This window comes from Triturus cristatus, chromosome 5_2 (genome assembly GCF_964204655.1).
Source record: "Triturus cristatus chromosome 5_2, aTriCri1.1, whole genome shotgun sequence".
Classification (NCBI taxonomy): Eukaryota; Metazoa; Chordata; class Amphibia; order Caudata; family Salamandridae; genus Triturus; species Triturus cristatus.
The window spans coordinates 315,115,960-315,134,111 of record NC_140588.1 but is presented as its reverse complement, the minus strand read 5'-3'; the positions used below and the strand labels follow the sequence as shown (position 1 = coordinate 315,134,111).

General features: G+C 45.4%; 1 long non-coding RNA gene across 1 annotated transcript in view; it reads right to left on the bottom strand.

The window, feature by feature from the left end:
- Positions 1–16,971, bottom strand: part of LOC146822918 (uncharacterized) — a 60,238-nt gene extending 43,267 nt beyond the window's left edge. The window contains exons 1-2 of the long non-coding RNA XR_014961854.1: positions 16,869–16,971; positions 2,536–2,674 (exon numbers count right to left, since the gene is read on the bottom strand). This is a non-coding gene — a long non-coding RNA (uncharacterized LOC146822918). The remainder of the gene's footprint in view (positions 1–2,535; positions 2,675–16,868) is intronic.
- Between the last annotated feature and the right edge of the window lie 1,181 nt (positions 16,972–18,152).

Below are 18,152 nucleotides of genomic sequence, written 5' to 3'. Positions count from 1 at the left end.
TGCAACGCACGGGAAGGGACACTTGCTCGACCCCATTTTTTCGAACTCGGAACGCCTTAAAGTACTGCCCGCGCTGGTTCTGCCCTGGACAGATCATTTTATAGTTCCGGGCCTGTGGCAGTTTGATGTCCCAGTGGTACCTACACCTAGAGTATACACGGTGGAAAGAGCCTGGTCTAGGCTCCCAGTGGATACCTGGGCAGTACACTTGGAGGCGACACGTCCCCCCCCCCCGGGCCTGACCCGCTAGTCGCTGATGCGAACTTAAACACCTGGTTGACCAACTCGCTCGATGCTATCCTCCCTAAGAAAAGACTACTCACCAGGGGTAAGAGAGTGGGCTCAGCTCCCTGGTACACGCCAGAGCTCAGAGCTTTGAGGAAGGGTTGCAAGAGGCAGGGGCGGATCTGGAGGAGGGACTGGGGCGAAGTGAGCCGGAGAGAATACCGGGCAGCACTTAACATCTACAAATCCGCCATCCGGGCAGCGAAATTCAAGTTCTTTCAGGAGAGAATAGGACTCTCTTCTAATTCCTCGAAAGAGTCGTTTAAGGTCATCAGAGAACTTCTGCAAACCCCCGGACCTCCGGTCACTCATGACAACCCGCGTGAAAAATGCTAAAATTTAGCCACTTTCTTTAAATCTAAGATAGAAAACATCTTGGCGTCCCACCCTCGGTTAGCGCAGGAGCAATCCTCCGAATGCAACCCTGGGTCTCAGCCTGGGGTGAGGACAGCAGAGCTGGACTCCTTTGGCCCAGTCACTGTGGACGAGGCTCTTGGGGTCTTGGTGACCCTGAAGAGTGGGTCTCCGAGAGATCCGGTACCGATGAAATATCTGAAGCAGGTAGCTTCTACCATCGGCGGCCCAGTGACAGACCTTTTGAACCTATCCTTCACCCAAGGAGTTGTGCCTCCCAGCTGGAAAGGAGCGGTAGTTACGGTCCTCCTGAAGAAGCCCAGCCTGGACCCCGCTGACCTTGCTAATTTTAGGCCTATCTCCCTGCTTCCCGGCCTTAGCAAGGTGGTGGAGAAACTTGTGAATAGGCGCCTTTCTGGTTTTCTGGAATCCAACTCTCTCTTGGGTGACTCCCAAACGGGATTTCGCCCTGGCCAGGGGACGGACACTGCCCTGCTGGCAGTCGTGGAGAATGCCAGGAGCATTTTGGATTCAGGGGGATCGGTGGCAGTGATCCTCCTGGACCTTAGTGCGGCATTTGACACCGTAGACCATCAGGTGTTACTCCAGCGGCTGTCGGGGGTGGGGGTCTCCGTGTTGGCCCTGAAATGGTTCGGGTCCTTCTTAGAAGATCGGACGTTTGAGGTCTGGGAAGGCCACGAGAAGTCAACATCGGTTCCCCTCCAGTGTGGTGTGCCATAGGGCTCATCGTTGAGCCCCACACTATTTAATATCTACATGGCCCCACTGGAGAGTGTGGTACTGCCACTGGGTATCAAGATCATCAGCTATGCGGATGATACCCAGTTGGTGGTTGGGCTTCCCCAGCCGGCGAACCAACTCGACCTGTTGCACACATGTTTAGCCAGGGTCTTCACCTGGATGTGCAACTCATCACTTAAAATTAACGGTTCAAAAACCGAACTGATGATGCTGGGGAACTCCCCTCCCTCCTTGTCCCCTAGTAGCTGGCCTAGCTGTCTGGGAGCGCCACCTACCCCAAAACAGGAGATTAAGAGCTTGGGGGTTTGGCTGGAGCAGGACCTATCCTTTAAGACACACGCAAAAAAGACCGCAGGCGTGTGTTTCGGCCTGCTCCGGTCAGCCCGGAAGATCCTACCCCTCCTCCCGATGGCCACTGGGAGGTTACTAATCCAGGGTCTCATTATTTCACGGCTGGACTACAGCAATGCGCTGTTTCTGGGGGCTCCAGAATCAACTCTAAACAAATTGCAACAAGTGCAAAATGCTGCCGCCAGGCTTTTGACGGACCTTCCCAGGCGGCAGTCAGCCCGACCTGCGTTGAAGGCGCTCCACTGGCTCCCTGTGAGAGAGAGGGTGAAGTTTAAAGCACTCTGCATGGCTCACAAAATCTTGCAGGGAGAAGGGCCCCCTATCCTGCGGAGTATGGTCCAACCTTATAAGGCCTCTCGCGCCCTCCGCTCAGACCACCAACATCTCTTGCAAGTCGCGAAAGTAAAAAAAGCCAGGACCGGCGGTAGAAGATTTTCCGTCAACGTGGCAGCATTATGGAACTCCCTTCCGCATGCCCTTCGCTCCGAAACTGGCACCTTGCGATTTCGCAAACTTTTAAAGACTCATCTGTTCCCTGCTTAGTGCTCTGCTGGTTTGGTGTGTACTCTGGACGAGCGCTGGGATGCCCAAGGGTAACCACGCGCTATACAAGACTCAATAATAATAATAACGTGCAAGACACGAGTTTGCCGGTAGCAGCATACACGTGTAAACTTCCAAAATGTGAAACACGAGATGCAATGGCTTACGCGAGCGGCCAAGAGTATTTAAACCGCTCGCAGTTTCAATTGTTGCTTAGTCTCGTTGAGGTTCAGCGCTTACCTGACTCCTGCTTCTCTACGGCCGGCGTTGTCCCAACATCCTGTCACCCGGCTTCATCTCCTGCAGGCTGCTCCTGACTTCCCATCCATGATCGCGACTCCTCCCACTTCTGACTCATCAAAGTTTCACCTCCGAACTCCTGTCAAAAAAGAAAGAGAGAAAAGATCAAAAAACAACAATAAGACTGACACGGACAACTTTCTAACAGAGGTAACAGAGTGATCAGGAAGCAATTGGTGAGTCAAAACTATAGCTAATGACTGCAGCATACGCAAAATCAGATGTGTGCATTTGTTCCTAAGGCACAACTCGTTCTTATCACAAGTTAAGAATTTAACGGTGATCATTAAATCGTGATTACATTTTACTCAGACAACAAAAACTCATGTGAACTCTTTTTAAATTAAGGACACCAAAGAAAAGAACTCATTTGATATCTTCAAATATTTACTTGTTTGTTTTATTATTTGAAAACAGGCATTTTGTGTGAATTATGCATATGAGTTTCCAAGTGGAAATGCTAAGGTACATATAATTGGGTAATACAATTAGAGCTGAATCTAATTGGACTGTATGAAGGAATTAATGATAAATTTATGAATGTTTGTGTATTATAGAAAAGACTCAACACTTAAAGAATAAGAAGCTTGAAATAAGAGAGAATCTCATTTATAAAGAAGCATAGTGCTGTATTTTAGGTAAAGACATTTCCAAAATCCAGAAATGCAATAATGTGAACTTAAGAGTAATTCCTTGAGTGGTTTTAGTTATTTATTTCTTCTTTTTTAGTCTAATATCAAGCATCACCCTGCTAAAACATTTCCACTATATATATATGTTGAAGACCCGGAATTGTAAAGTCCAGTCCAATGCAGAAATCTCCAGAAACGCTGTTCCCGGGGTTTGCTAGGACCAGGACATCAAGCTTGTCTTGTTTCTTTCATTCTTTCTCATCCCATCCCCTTTTCCCCCTGGGGTCTTCCAGATAGACAGAGTTTTACTTACATCTGACTTTCTGTCAGCTTCCAGAGAGATTGGGTCAATAGTCGTCGGCAAGCAGAGCAAAAGGAGTGCTGGTGTGTGACTTAATGTGACAGCCTGCCACTGCAGAGCCTGTGTGTGTGGATTTAAACTGCCATGTCGACCTGGTAAGTTCACCTACTTGCCAGGCCCAAACTTTCCCTTTTATTACATGTAAGGCACCCCTCAGGTAGGCCATGTGCAGTGTATTTAAAAGGTAGGACATGTGTTGTTGAGTTTATATATCCTAGTAGGAGAAAACTGCTAAATTTGTTTTTCACTACAGCAAGGCCTATCTCTCCCATAAGTTAGCATTGGAGCTGCCTTTTAACACTTTATACGTGCAATTTCCAATTGGGAGCAGATAGAAAATTGGAGTTTGATGGGTCTATGGACTCACATTTTAAAAACCCATCTTTTAGTAAAGTTGGTTTTTGAATTGTAGGTCTAAAAATGCCACTTTTAGAAAGTTGGCATTTTCTTACTTTAGCCCTTATGTGCCTCTGTCGGTCCCTATAATACACATCTGGGTTGGATGACAGCTTAGTTTTGTGAATTCTCTCTAGATAGTCACACTCAAAGGGAGCTGAGGTATACCCTGCATATCCTGATGGTCCATCACCAGGATGTTGGGTCTTCCTGAGGAAACATGAGAGGGAGGAGCTGACACTTGCACCAGAATAAGTTTGTGCCTGCCCCTAAACAAAGAGCTGCATAACCTGTAGTGTGTCTGGAGCCAGGGCCAGGAAGGGAAGGGTCTTGTGTACAAAGACCTTTCTTTGAAGTCTCCATACTGCAAAGGCTAAAATGAGATCCCGCCAAGTGTGGGCGGGGTCCCCAATACAAGAAGGAGGGGGGAATATAAATAAAATAAGGAATGGTACTTCAAAAGGGATCTCAAATGGCCCAAGCAGGCACAGCTCCCTACCGGTGGGCAATCTCTGGCGATTGCGAGTGAAGTGCTTGGGGAGGAGTTGGTCCAAGTTAGGGGTGGGGGACTAGCTGAGAGGACCCTAGTGTACTTTGGTGTCAGCGAGATGGTCCAGACAACACTATGAAGTATAGGCAGTGGGTGTCTGTCAATGAGAAGAGGGTAAAGGCTCAGACAGACACAGGAGCCAGCATGACAACCATCTGGTGTCATTTTGTGTCTTCAGATCAGGTAGTCCCTAAGGTGATCCACCAAGTAGATGCTGTTGACAGAAATGAGCACTAATGTTTGGTGACTAAGATTCTCTTTGAATGGAAGCGGGTCTCAGGTTCCTTGAGGGTAGCTGTTCAGTCCATCCATGCCTGTGGATTGTCTACTGGGCAACGACCTGGAGCATACCACACTTGAAGATATTGGGATTACCTGACTGGGTGTGCCTGACCACACGGTCTATGGCAGTACGTGAGGGTGGTCAGAAGGACCTGGAGCCTGAAAGAGGGGCTTGGGTCCCTGCCAAGAAGAGGAAGGGCAAGGGGCACAGGAAACCTGCACCTGAAGATCCCACAGTCCTGGAGGATGCTGACCCTGAGCAGGACGCCCCAGAATCTACAGGGAAAGATGTGTCTGAACAGGGGAACCTGCCTTAGCTGACCCTTTGGCAGCAGGAAGTAATTATGCGCAGTGCATAAAGAGTGTCCTACTCTTGTGGAACTTTGAAGGCAGGCCAAAGCCCAGGCATCCGGTGACACCCACGGAACTCACCTGATTTACTGGGAGAATGATCTCCTGTATAGTGAGCATAAGGTTCCTGAATCTGGGGCAGCCCATGTGCTGGTGGTACCACAGCGCTTTAGAACCTTCCTACTGGGTTTGGTCCAAGATGTGCTGGTGGCATGTCATTTGGAGCAGGGCAAGACCTTTGACAGGATTGTCACCCACTTTTACTGACGTAAAATGATGAAGAACTCACATGCATTCTGCAGATCTTATGCTACCTGGCAAGCAAGTGGCAAAACAGGGGAGATATGCAAAGCCCTCCTCCAACCTTTCCCTGTCATGAACACTCCTTTCAAGCGGGTGGGCAGAGACATAGTGAGGGCCTCTGGATATCAAGAAAGCCATGGGAAACAGGTTTGTCCTGGTCTTGGTGGACCATGATGCCCGGTACCCGGAAGCTATCCCTCTGAGGACGGTGACGGAAACTGACCTGGCCGGGGCAATAATGGGGATCTTTACCAGCATGGGATTCCCCAAGGAGGTGGTATCTGATCACAGTACCAACTTCACATCCTTGTACATGAAGGCCATGTGGAAGGCATATGGAGTAACCAACAAGTTCTCCACTCTTTACCACCCCCAAACCAATGGGTTAGCACAAATACTTTACACATTGCCTCTTTAGTTTAGCCTGACTGCGCTGTGCAAAGCTACCAGAGGGTGAGCACAGGCAACGTTAGGGGCTTATTTATGAGATTCCTTTGTCACTTTTGCACCATGTAAAGTAGTACATGCATTTTCTAGCCTCATTTCTTTCCTCTTTCTGACGTGTGCTGGATTCTGCAGCACTCATAGAAAGAGGAAAATGCCTATTAGGATTTTTTGTGCAGGAAGGTGTCCCTTCCTGCACCAAAACAATCCTACATACAATGGAGGCACACTTGCACCATGGTGCAAGGGTGCCTACGTTGGCACTAGGTTGCCGAAATGGCACCAGCATGGGGAGCAAGGACAGGAATACACTCTATCGCATAAATACAGTGCATTTCTGCCCTTTCACTTTGACGTACGGCAGCACAGCAAGATGCCTTGCTGCACTGCCCTATGCCAAAATCAACTATGGGCGTAGTTCGCAGAGTTTTGCTACGCGGAACTTCGCGAAGGTACAAAAAATTCAGCGAAGTTCCATGAGTGGCGGAGTGCAGTGCGAACTGCAGTTTGTGCTGGTTTTCCTGCCGCTTGGGAAGAAATTCTACCCAAGGTGCAACTTGCACTCTCAAACTTACCGTTCGCGATCGCAAGCAGGGAAAAAACTCTGCTGCAAATCGTGAAGCGGAGTTTCCTGCACTCTGCGAGCTCCGTGGAGTGTGGAGTGCAGAAAACTCTGCAAACTCCGAGAACGGATAGAAGCTCACCACCCAGGCCTAGCCAATCCCATAAATGAGTCCCTAAGTGTGTACTTCGGTTACCCTGACTAGGGCTGTAGTTCCTGCTTTGACAGGATGCATACCTCTGCCAACCAGAAACCCAATTTATAACAAGACCCTTTCAAACGTAGCTTTGCAGTTTTTGGATCTCTGTATGTGTTGCCATCTGAGAGCCTGCAATGACAGAACCAAATCTCATGAAGAGAGGCATCTCACTTTTAAAAGGAACTCCTACCAGAGTCATATCGATTATTTCCTTGTGGATGTCGATCTTGAGAAAATATAGTTGATATGGAAGACTTACCTAGGTTTGAGAGTGATCACTTCCCTTTGCTTCTTATGGCAAAGCAGTCAGAGCAAATAGGGTCCCTAGATTGCCCATCCGGGATCTGTCAATTAGTAAGAACCAAAGGACGGTCAGGTGGGTGTGTCTAGCGAACAACGAGGATTTATGCGCCCATTTATACCAGGGCGTGGCTTCCATCTTGCCCTTATTAGCTGACCCAGAGTATTGATCTGATAAGATCATGAAAGTCGATACTAAATGGTTTAGGAAATGAAATGACAGTTCTTTACCAAATCCCCTTCTTATAAGAACTCTACCCCGACAGCAGACCCCATATGATACTATAGGGACTGCAGAGTAGCAAAGAGCCGCCTTCTTATTGCCCTCAAGGGAGGATTCTCACAAAATATCTAATCTGCTAGCCTTGACTATCTACACAAAATCTACTTGAGACACAGCTAACTGGAATTACATATTGACAGGTGTGCGCAGAGAGAACCAGGACGGTTTTTGGCACGTAATTTCACATAGCGCCAAAACAATCAGGATGAAGCCTGAATCCCATATTCTTCGTCAGGGTTGGGTGAATCATTTTAAATCCTTATATATTTCCTCCTTGCCTCACCCCCACTCTAAGATCTATGGTAAGTCTGTCCCTGTGCTGGCTACAACACACTGTTTGTCTTTCCACAATTCTGATCACTCCAAAGTAGAAGGGTTATTTACACTGGTGGAAATCAACTCAGCCGTTATATCATAGAAGCCTGAGAAGGCCCTGGGTTAGATCAAACAACGGCAGACCTTTTCATTTCTGAACCTATCTTTTGGGCACCTTACCTTACTCGTTTTGCCTATGCCGTTATGGTAGGCGCAGATATATCTTAATCATAAAAAGTTGCTGAGATCATTCCTATTTTTAAGAAAGGCTCAAAATCAGACCCCTCAAACTACCAGCCAATCAGTCTCATTGATTCCAGCCAAAAGTTTTTTTGCAAGCTAATACTCAACCGTCTACTTTCCTGGATCGATGAAAATAAGATCTTGACTCCATTCCAGGCCGGATTCCGCACCAAAACCAGTACGGTTGACCAGGTCTTCAGGTTCCAACTAATAAGGTGGAAAGCGGCTGGTCTATACAAGGATACTCTCTATGTCACTTTCATTGATCTCAAGTCGATATTTGATATGGTCCCCAGAGACAAACTTTGGTTTGTTTATATGTAGGGCTTCCTGGTCCTCTTCTTGACATCATCATCCCGCTCCATTGTGACAATTTTGCACAAATTCCCTGTGGAGTCAATGAGAAAACTACTGATCTCTTTGGGGTCGAAAAGGGGGTAAGACAAGGTTGCCCCCACGCTGTTTCTGCTGCCCATTAATGGCTGTATTGATTACCTATTGGCCTGTGACAATGTTTCCCTGGTACTTGGAGGTATCAAAATGCCAGCTCTATTGTTCAAAGGTAAAACCTTATTAGCATCCAAGACTCCCAAAAGCCTTGAGACCCTTTTGAAAAAGTTTAACTCATTTTGTTTGGACCACAGCCTACTGATTATTGTGAGCAAAACCAAATTTATGGCCATTCACCCCATAGAGGATTTAGAGGGGTTATAGCTTTAGAAATGAAAGAGTTTGACAGAGTGCAGGATTTTGACTATCTTGGCATTCATCTATCTAGCACCAACACCTGGGTTAACCAGCTTTCAAAAAGCACTCTCTTATTGAACCACAGGGCGGCTGCTATCTTAAAATTTACAAATATGACCTCCCTCCATCACATTTTCTCCTTCTTTAATTCTGGAGGGCCCAAGCCATAGCATCTGCAACATACGGAGCAGGATTTTGCGGCTATGGTAACCTATATGCCTTGGAAAGGAGCTGAGAACACATTCTTGAGAGAGGCGCTTAAACTCCCCAAAGCTCTCCATTAGTCTTTAAACAAGACTTAGGTATGTGGTCCATAGTCCCCCTAATTCGACTGAAACCAATTTTATATTGTGTGTGAGTTTGGCCTACTCCCAAGATGGCAGACTATAGGGTAGGTCTCAGTGATGTTTTGAAGAGGTCACAGAGTGGGGTGGAGCTTCCGTGGCTGGATTATGTAAACAGTTCCTTCATTCCATGGGCCTGCAAGAGTATTGGTCAGATCCAAACAAAATTACACCATCTGCAATATAAAAAGTTGAAGCTCGCCTGTTGGGAGCATGAGGAGGTAAAATTGCCCAATCAGGCAGGTCTGGGGCACATGACTGACGCTTTAAAGAGTTGAAGCCATTTTTCCCTCCTTTGAGATTTATATGGGCAAGATTGACCCTCCCTTTTACAAAAGCACTTTGCTTAACGTGCAGGTTGGGTACACTTCCCCATGCTACAATCACCCCTAAATGGAAAGTTAGAATTGGGGTAGCAAAACCTCTCCTGCATGCAGTGGGGGTGAAGAAACTGTTGATCACTTATTGCTCTTTTGTCATAATTATTGCAAGCAGCGGAAGCATTGGATTGTTCCCCTATGTCGCCTCTTAGGTGTTCACCAGTACAGGGTAATCTTGAGAATATGCAGAGCAGATACATCCCTTGTCATTATCTTTTCCCTCTCCAGGTACCTTGAGAGTATTTGGACATTTGGCGTAAAATTCTCTCCCTCTCTACCTCAAATGCCCAACTCACCCCCAGCTAGACAATACCCCGGCCCCAGGCCATTAAGAATCCATCTTATAATATTGTACTGTATGGTTTTACTGTACTTATCAGATCAGTGATATGATTATGTGAGTTTGTAAATATATTTTTTAATGAATTGTTTTTAATAATTGTAAAAATGTGATGTATTTGTATTGTATTGTTAATTTGCTACTTCTATGGTCTATGACCGAAATAAAGTATTAAAGAAGATGACAGGAGACGCCTAGCCCACATATGTTACTTTTAAATATCATTGCTGCACTGTTTGTGAAGAGATGTGGAGGAGAGATCTATGTGATTTGAATTAACTGATTCAATCAAGACATACTTCTCTTCCTGATTGCCTTTATTCATACATACCCCTTGAGATGTACACTTTTGATTACATTTGCGAGCTATTCCGGAACAGAACCCTACCTGCAAGAATATATCGACCAGTCGCGGCTGTTACCTCCCACCCACAGTGGGGTAGGAGGGTGGAAAGGGTCCTCTTCCTTATTTGGAGAAACAGGAAGCAGGAAGTGCCAGGGCCCCCACGCTCCCCGCAGTCAATCACAACACTGCAATGCAGCGTTATGATTGGCCTGAGCCCTGTGACACGGCGCTGCGGAGCCGCTACTGATACCGACACCCACAAACCTACAAATGTCCATGCGCTCTTGTGCATTTGGGAACAGGCCGACCCTGGAATCCCCACAAACCCCCCTCTAACTGACTAGAAGTAGGAGAATTTCCGTAAGCAAATTCGTTTTTGAATCAGGCGTTTTGTGTTCAACCGAGAGTAACACCTTTAGAGGTCAGTACATTAAGGATTCCTGTTTTTCCTGCTTAAAACGCTTGTGTAAATAAAAGTGAGCAGAGAATGAGGCATCAATAAGTTGCAGTAATCAGCTGCATGCGGTTAACTCAGTAATTTCTGCTACACGTATGCATTACTTTCTTCTTATGTAGCTTCTGTTTGTAAGCTGCATGCTGATAACTCAGCAATTTCTCTTACACGTATGCATTGCTTCCTTCTTACATAGTTTCTGTTTGCATGAGATAGCAACATAATGGGAATGCCTCACCTTGACGTTCCCATAAATCAGATGTATTTCCATACTTCATCAGACATGAAAATTATTAATTTTGTTTCTGTTTCACTTGTAGTTTATGTAGTTTCTCTTAAAAGCTGAAACATTGAGGCTTTGGGGAAATAATTTTTGTGCGAGATATCAATGAATACGCCAAGGGCACTAAAATTTTGCAGTGAATGATTTGCATCTCATTCAAATAGGCACTGGAATAAACAACGACCCGATTCACAGAAATAACTTAAGTCAAAATCCTAAACTTACTACTTTTGGTATTCACAGATGGCATTTAGTAGTAGTAAAGTTAGGATTTTGTCTTAAATTTGACTTAAGACAGACTTAGACAGACTTACGACAGACTTAAGACAGTCTTAAAACAAACTTAGGACAGACTTAGGACAGACTTAAGACAGGTTTAAGACAAAATCCTAACTTTACTACTACTAAATGTTTTCTGTGAATACCAAAAGTAGTAAGTTTAGGATTTTGTCTTAAGTTAGTTCTGTGAATCGGGCCCGGCACCTTTTTACGTTCACATAAAACCCTGTAGAGAAATGAATGTTGATTGATGCAGTATGGAATTGATTATTGGACTACTGAATATCGACCCCCAGACTATTGTGCTATAAGAATATCGCAGACAGATTATAGAGGGACAAAATATCGAAAGGTAAGTGCATTTAGGGAATTATTGGATTCACTATTCCTAATCCCACATCGAAATTCTTTGAAGATATATAAATCTCTAATGTACATATATGTGGAGTTAGTTATTGAAAATCCAGACTTACTTACCTGTCGATATTTTATGTTCTATATTTTGTCCCCAATATTGTGTTCCGTCGATATTCTGGTGTTCTTCATTCCACAAAAATGGTAATGATATGTGACTTATGCCCTCCTCATGAGTGAACCCTTTGGTTCCATTTTGCAATGAGCCAGGTTTTTTTGTGCCCCTGGAGCAACTGGTACCCACAGTATCAGTTACTCTCGGGTCAGTGAAATACTGCTCTTAACTTGGGCCCTAGTGTACTGGGTTTCAATGTTTATTATGTTTGAAACTTGCTGCCCAAGAACACTATCCAGAATGTTACTATACTATTATCTCCACAATTGTACGTCCTGCCATTAACTACATTTTTGTTTTCTGAGTATTTTTAGCCCGATTAAAACAGTGTCCTCAACATGGAAGCATGCAGTAGTATTACCACTTCTAAAAAAAATGTTGTTGGACTCTACCAAAGCAGAGATTTCGTAGATAATCTCCTTTTTGCCCTTCCCTATCAAATTGTTGGACAAGCACATCAATCTCCAACTATCCACCTACTTCATGTCTCCCAGGCTAGCTTCTGTACACAAGATAGTACAGAATCGTCTTCTTGACAGTAGAAGGAGAAATTAGATGAACATTGGATAGAGGTGGAACTGCAGCAGTCATTTTGTTAGACCTTAGTGCGACGTTCAACACCGTCTCTCAGAGCATCTTACTCAGATGGTTACAGGACTGTGGGATAAGAGATAGGGCCCTGACCTGGCTCCTATCCTTCCTTGAAGGTCGGAGTTTCCAGGTCCTAAACAAAGCCCACTTCTCTAAGACCTTTATGATTGACTGTTACATTCCACAGGACTCATCCTTGAATCCTGCTCTTTTTAAATATTTATGTCCCCTCTTTGATGGACCTCATTGAATCCTTCAGCTGTGTACAACTTTCTTATGCCAATTGGCACTTAATTGGTCTTTTCACTTTCTCCTGAATATGACAACTTGGCGGAGTGTCCCAGAACCTGCCTCCTTGCTGTCTCCAATTGAATGGGGAATAATTGTCTTCAGCTAAATGGGGCAAAAGTGGAAGGTTTGGTAATGTGGAATCAACCATCTCTCTGGTCTCCAGCATGATGTCCAGATGAGCTTGTCCCATGCCCTTCCCTGAATCCTGTTGCAAAAGACTTTGGGTTTTGACTTGGCTGTAATTTGAATATGGAACTGCAAACAAACTCGCCGGTTGCTGCTTCTGTCTTCCTCGCAGTTCAAAAAAGATTTGATGGGCCCTACAGGACCAGACTTGGAGAACTATTGTCCAAGCTACGATCATCTGTCACCTGGACTATGGCAATATCCTCTATCTGGGCCCAAACTATTCAAAATGCTGCAGCACAGATGCTACTGCATGTACCAAATAGGGGTCGGAGGAACTTGCAGTGATTTACTCTATGGAGTTTTATAAAAACTCGGCGAGATTCTGTGGAGTCCCGCAAGTGGGCAGAATCAGCACATTGTGGTGATTTTTGTGCCGGAAGCTTGTTCCACCCTGCAAAATCAGGGCAAACGGCACCACATGGTGTACCAGAGAGCACTGCTTCTTTGCTGTCACTTGAGTAGATTTTCTACTCGAGCGGCATCTTTCTCACAGCGAGCAGCAGCTTTCTCATTGTGAATGGTCACGACTGCCCATGACTGCCTGCTTCGAGAAAATCTCACTGGGTGCTGTCCTAGCAGCCGAAAATTGCACTAGGGGGACAATTCTTCCTTGTGCTCACTAACTTAATGTCGATGAGCCACATATGAGAAAAAACTCTGCCACGCAGCGGTTGGTGGAGTTTTGCCTGAACTCCACGTTACAAGCGCAACGCAGAGTGGGCAAAACTCTGCAAACTCCACCGGCAGAGTAGAATTTATTTCCCACCACTAGTCTTTTCAGGAAACAACTCAAAACCTGGCTATTCAAGGGCAGTTGGTACATGGGTGCTGCTGCAATAGTGCTTGGACTCCCTACTTGTGTAGCTATGTCCTCTATTAAAACTTTAACAAAAACCTATTGGCTTAGGACTCTGTAGACTTGAGACTAACTTACAAGGTTACAAATAATGAACTTAACTTTATAAGCTAAATAGCTCATTGTTCTCCTGCGCCTGCCACTGGGACCTGCAGGTAACAGAAGCTCCATAACCTCAAATCTCAGCAGGCACTCTCAGACGTTTTAAAAGGTGAAGAAAGTGAGTACCAGTGAGTTGTGTTTTGTTTCTGCGCAAAAACATATATTGTTGCACACATATGCAATAGTTCTAAAAATTCAGACTCGTTTTGACTAGTCAGTATATTATTTTGGTAGACGTATTATTCAAATCCTAGCTGCAAGAACTTGCATTAAAATACTAATAACAAATTACTAGCAGTCACAATGTTCTGCGGTACACTGGCCATAAGACATATCCTTCATATTTTTCAACTTTTGCTGTGCAAAAATCCCATTCAATGCAGGAAAAAATGGGCTTCTGAGAATGGCTATTACTCTAAAGATGCAAATGTTTGCTGTTAATTGAAAAGGTTACTGGCGCAGCAATACAAAAAAATCACATTCCATGCTGCAGCGCTGTTTTGAAGAGTTGCTTTTATTTTAATATATAGGCCAGGCAATAAAGTCAGTATTTACAAAGTTTCATTGCACAAAGTGTCTAGCTCCAGTAGAGATTATTTCTAATATAAAACTCCTTTCTTACACGCCTTGCAACACAGCAATGATAGACCAGCGAAATGTCTTAAATAATTGCATTTCAATGCACGTAACCGGATGTTGGTTTATGATTCTGTAACTGTTCAATATTTTTATTACGATATCCTCCCTTTTAGTACCTTTTAAGACACGTGTTTACTTTATTTTTTTCAGCTTAATTGGGCTGGGAGAGCTTAAAATGAGTGCTATTGAGAGCACACTCACTTCCTTGGTAACAGCACGCTGTGTGAGTACGTTCGATTTTATTCATTTGTTCATTCAGTTTTTCATTCACTCACCCATCCAGTCATAAACACATTACATTATGGAGAGAGCTTTAATCGTCTTGTTTTTGCTTGTCTCTAGGTTTTTGAGGTCACCTTTTTTTCTGGAAGGTGGCTCCCCAAGAACCCATAAATCAGGGGCAGGCCTATCTTAGGTGCATCATCTCATGCGAGCTATGCTGTTGGTCAGTCAGAGTTACCCTTGCGTTCAAATGAAAGCGCCTGCATACATGAGCGTGTTTTTAATCTTCGGGAACACTCAATAAAAAAGCCATTAATGGAGATCTCGAAACAAGTGCCTGTGTGTGGTATCAAACTTGTTCTGCCTCCAAGTGAAATTCCCTCTGAAAAGCACCCACATTTAATACATGCATAAGAATCCCTGGTGACCTTCTACCCTAGTGACCGTTCACGTTAAACAAGAATTCGCAATGCAATAGGTCTCATATTTATGCGAGTTTAAGCTATTGGCATTGTAAATTTTATTCAGTGGAGGCTCGCAGAGGGAGTGCTGCAGGGCAGTGAGGTGGGGCAGGGGGAGGGGCAGGGTGGGGGTAGTGGACTCGGACATACAAAGGAAGGGAGTAAAGTAAGTAAATAACTAAAACTACTTACCTTGCGCTCACTGCATCGCAAACTCAGCGATGCAGCGAGCGTAAGCTAAATAGTTTTATTGATATATTTACTTACTTTACTCCGTTCCGTCGTATGTCCGAGTCCACTACACCCCACCCTGCCCCTTCCCCGCACCGCCCCACCGCCCAGCACCACTCCCTCTGCGAGCCGCCTCTGCTTTTATTTATGGTTTAAAAACGATCACATAAAAAAAAGACATAGTCATTTGCAATGTCAATAGCTCAAACTCGCATAAATGTGAGACCTATTGCATTGCAAATGCTTTTTTTAATAACGATTTGAGCGAATGTCGTTTGCTTTATGGCTGAACATTTTTGTTTTTCTTGCTGTGTGTAGTATTTTTGGGAAAACCGCTTAAACAAACTAACACCTTTTATTTGACTCTGCACATTCGAGCCCCCTTCAGCCTACCTCCTGAACTGCTGAACAATCAAAACAACAGAGGCCGTTTACGTGGTAAATGAGGTTCAAAGTGGGGAGATTTGCATATCAAAAGAGAGTCGAGGCTTGTGTGCAAAAATACAATGCGATGGACCTAATAGGATACAAAGCGCGGCGACATAGCCCATCATGTCAACGCACCTGTTACTGCTGTGTGCAACATTCAGCTTAGACGTACATTCTTACTGGACCAGCTTTGTCGTTCATCCTTCCGAGTTTGAAATGGGCACTGTGAATTCAGGGTGCTATGCACCCACAGATGAGCTAGTGCAGGATGGTCCTCCGCCGAGAAGGAGTTACAATGTGAAACAATGATGCCACGCTCACCGAAATCCTTCTAGATAGCACTCCCCATTCAAACCAACATCCTTTAAAAGGGGCATTTTAATTTAAAATAAACACAACCTTTACTGCACCACTGTCCCCTACAGGTGCAAACAAACATACAAAAAATATATATAAAAAACATTAACTTTTTACCTTTTACAAAGTCATTCGATTTATAACATATTAAAAACATCAATTGGTGTTTCTTACACAGGTATTCTCAGTCCAGAAGTCTATCTACCCGGTGCTTTTTGATGGCATGTTGCGCATCTCTCTTTACACCCAGCACGCCCTTCACAACCAACGATAGGTCGGCACACTGCTGTGGACACGCGGGGAAAGCAAGCGTTAGGGGCAGCAATGTTCATTCATTGCTTGGCCTCTGTGCGGGAAGCCTGCACTTTGGGCGTGTCTTTAAGTGCTCGATGGGAACGGGGGGGGAGGGCCAGAGGGTTCACACTGAGGAAATGTTTATTTTCTTTTATATGGTGCGCATGTAGTCTGAGTGGACGTCAAATGACTTTAATAAAAGGCACAGTAGGCACTGGAAATTATGTGCATTTAGAGTTGAAACATTTGAATCACAACGCCTTGTCAGGGGTAGTAAGCTTTATATAAATAAATAAATTGCCTTGCACCGTGTGTTCGTCATAGAAGTGCTCTCTGGATAAACAACAGTTGTGAGTGAAGTATTTGGGGGCATATTATCAAGCCAGGCGATAAAATTATCGCTGCTTTAACGGCAGAAAACTGCCGCTAAAACGGTGATAATGGGCTTGATAATATGCTCTATGGAATTCCAATTGAAGCTCAGGTTAGATGTCCTTCACACCTAACATGGGCTTCAATTGGAATTCCATAGAGCATATTATCAAGCCCATTATCGCCGTTTTAGCGGCAGTTTTTATCGCCTGGCTTGATAATATGCCCCTTGGTGACCCCCAGGACTAGGAAGCGATACGGTTGGAAGAGGCGCAATAAAATAAAAATAAAAACATTGATCTGAGAGACTCCTTACCTTTTCCTTGAGAGTCCGGAGGGTGGGTGGCCTTGGAGGGTGGCAGTCACAGACTGGGCCTTATCTGCACACACAGGCCCTTATCCACTGTAGAGGCCCGCTCCCTCTTGCACCAGGGAATTCTGGGCAGGCCTGGCACCGTGGGGTGCTGTGAACTAACCGCTGATAGGAGCTTGCCCCCCTTTACCTCTCCGCCCCCGCCCCCTCGAGAGGAGTGTGCAGACGCACAGGAGGTATTTGTGCCCTGGAGCAGGGGAGCGGAGGCGGCTCTCTAAACCGGCCCTACTTGTTGAGGATGGCCTCGTCTGACCCACCATTCATACCTCCCCTCCGAAGCACCTAGTGACCTCCTACACCCACCCCCATCTTCATGGATTTACACAATTTCAAATAGTGGGCATACTACCCATAGGCGTCAATGAGCTTTACAATATAAAGTGTTGCATCACGTTAAATATGTGCACGAGATTACACAAGTTACTTAAGTGACAGGTTGATAACAAGAACAACATTACAAAATGTTACACAAGTTTCATACACGTACAGGGCCGGACTGGGAACCAAAACCGGCCCTGGCAAAGTGCTTGGCTGCCCCGCCCCCTTCCGTGGGGGGTTGGGGGTGTCACCGAGCTCTTTGCCAGGGCCGATTTTCGGCCGGTTTTGTTACTGGGCCGATTTTGGAGCTATGCTGCAAAAACGGCCCTGTAACAAAAACGGCCCCCAGGGGCCCAAAACCGGCCCCCAACCGTGCGGCGCACCAGGGGGGATTGCCCGGTGCCACTAGGGCCAGTCCGGTCCTGTACACGTACAGAGTTACACAAACTTTACAAACTATAGAAAGCAGGATGAACAAAATAAACCGGGATCCTCTTGCCGACCAAAAATAGCATTTTAGCGCTTAGAAACGGCAACCGAGAAGTAAAAAACAAAAGCATTTGCAATGCAATTGGACTCGCATTTACGCGAGACCTATTGCATTGCGAACAGGAGTATGGTAGTGCCGGTGGGCAGGAGGCAGGGGGGCAAGAAGGCACGAACAACGGGAGTGCAGGCGGAGAGAAGGCACAGATGGGGAGTGGGGAGAAGGCATGGTAAGAAAATTGTGCTCATGCAACACTCGAAGTAAAGGGGCCGGTAACCATGGAAGGATACAAATGACGACATGGCCGTCATAAGAAGGGACTAACAAGCCTACAAATCAATCCGAAGGCAGCATTTAGAAAGGACAAAGACACAAGCAAATGAAAAATATGGGCGGGGGAGTGAGTGTGGCTTCTCTCCCGG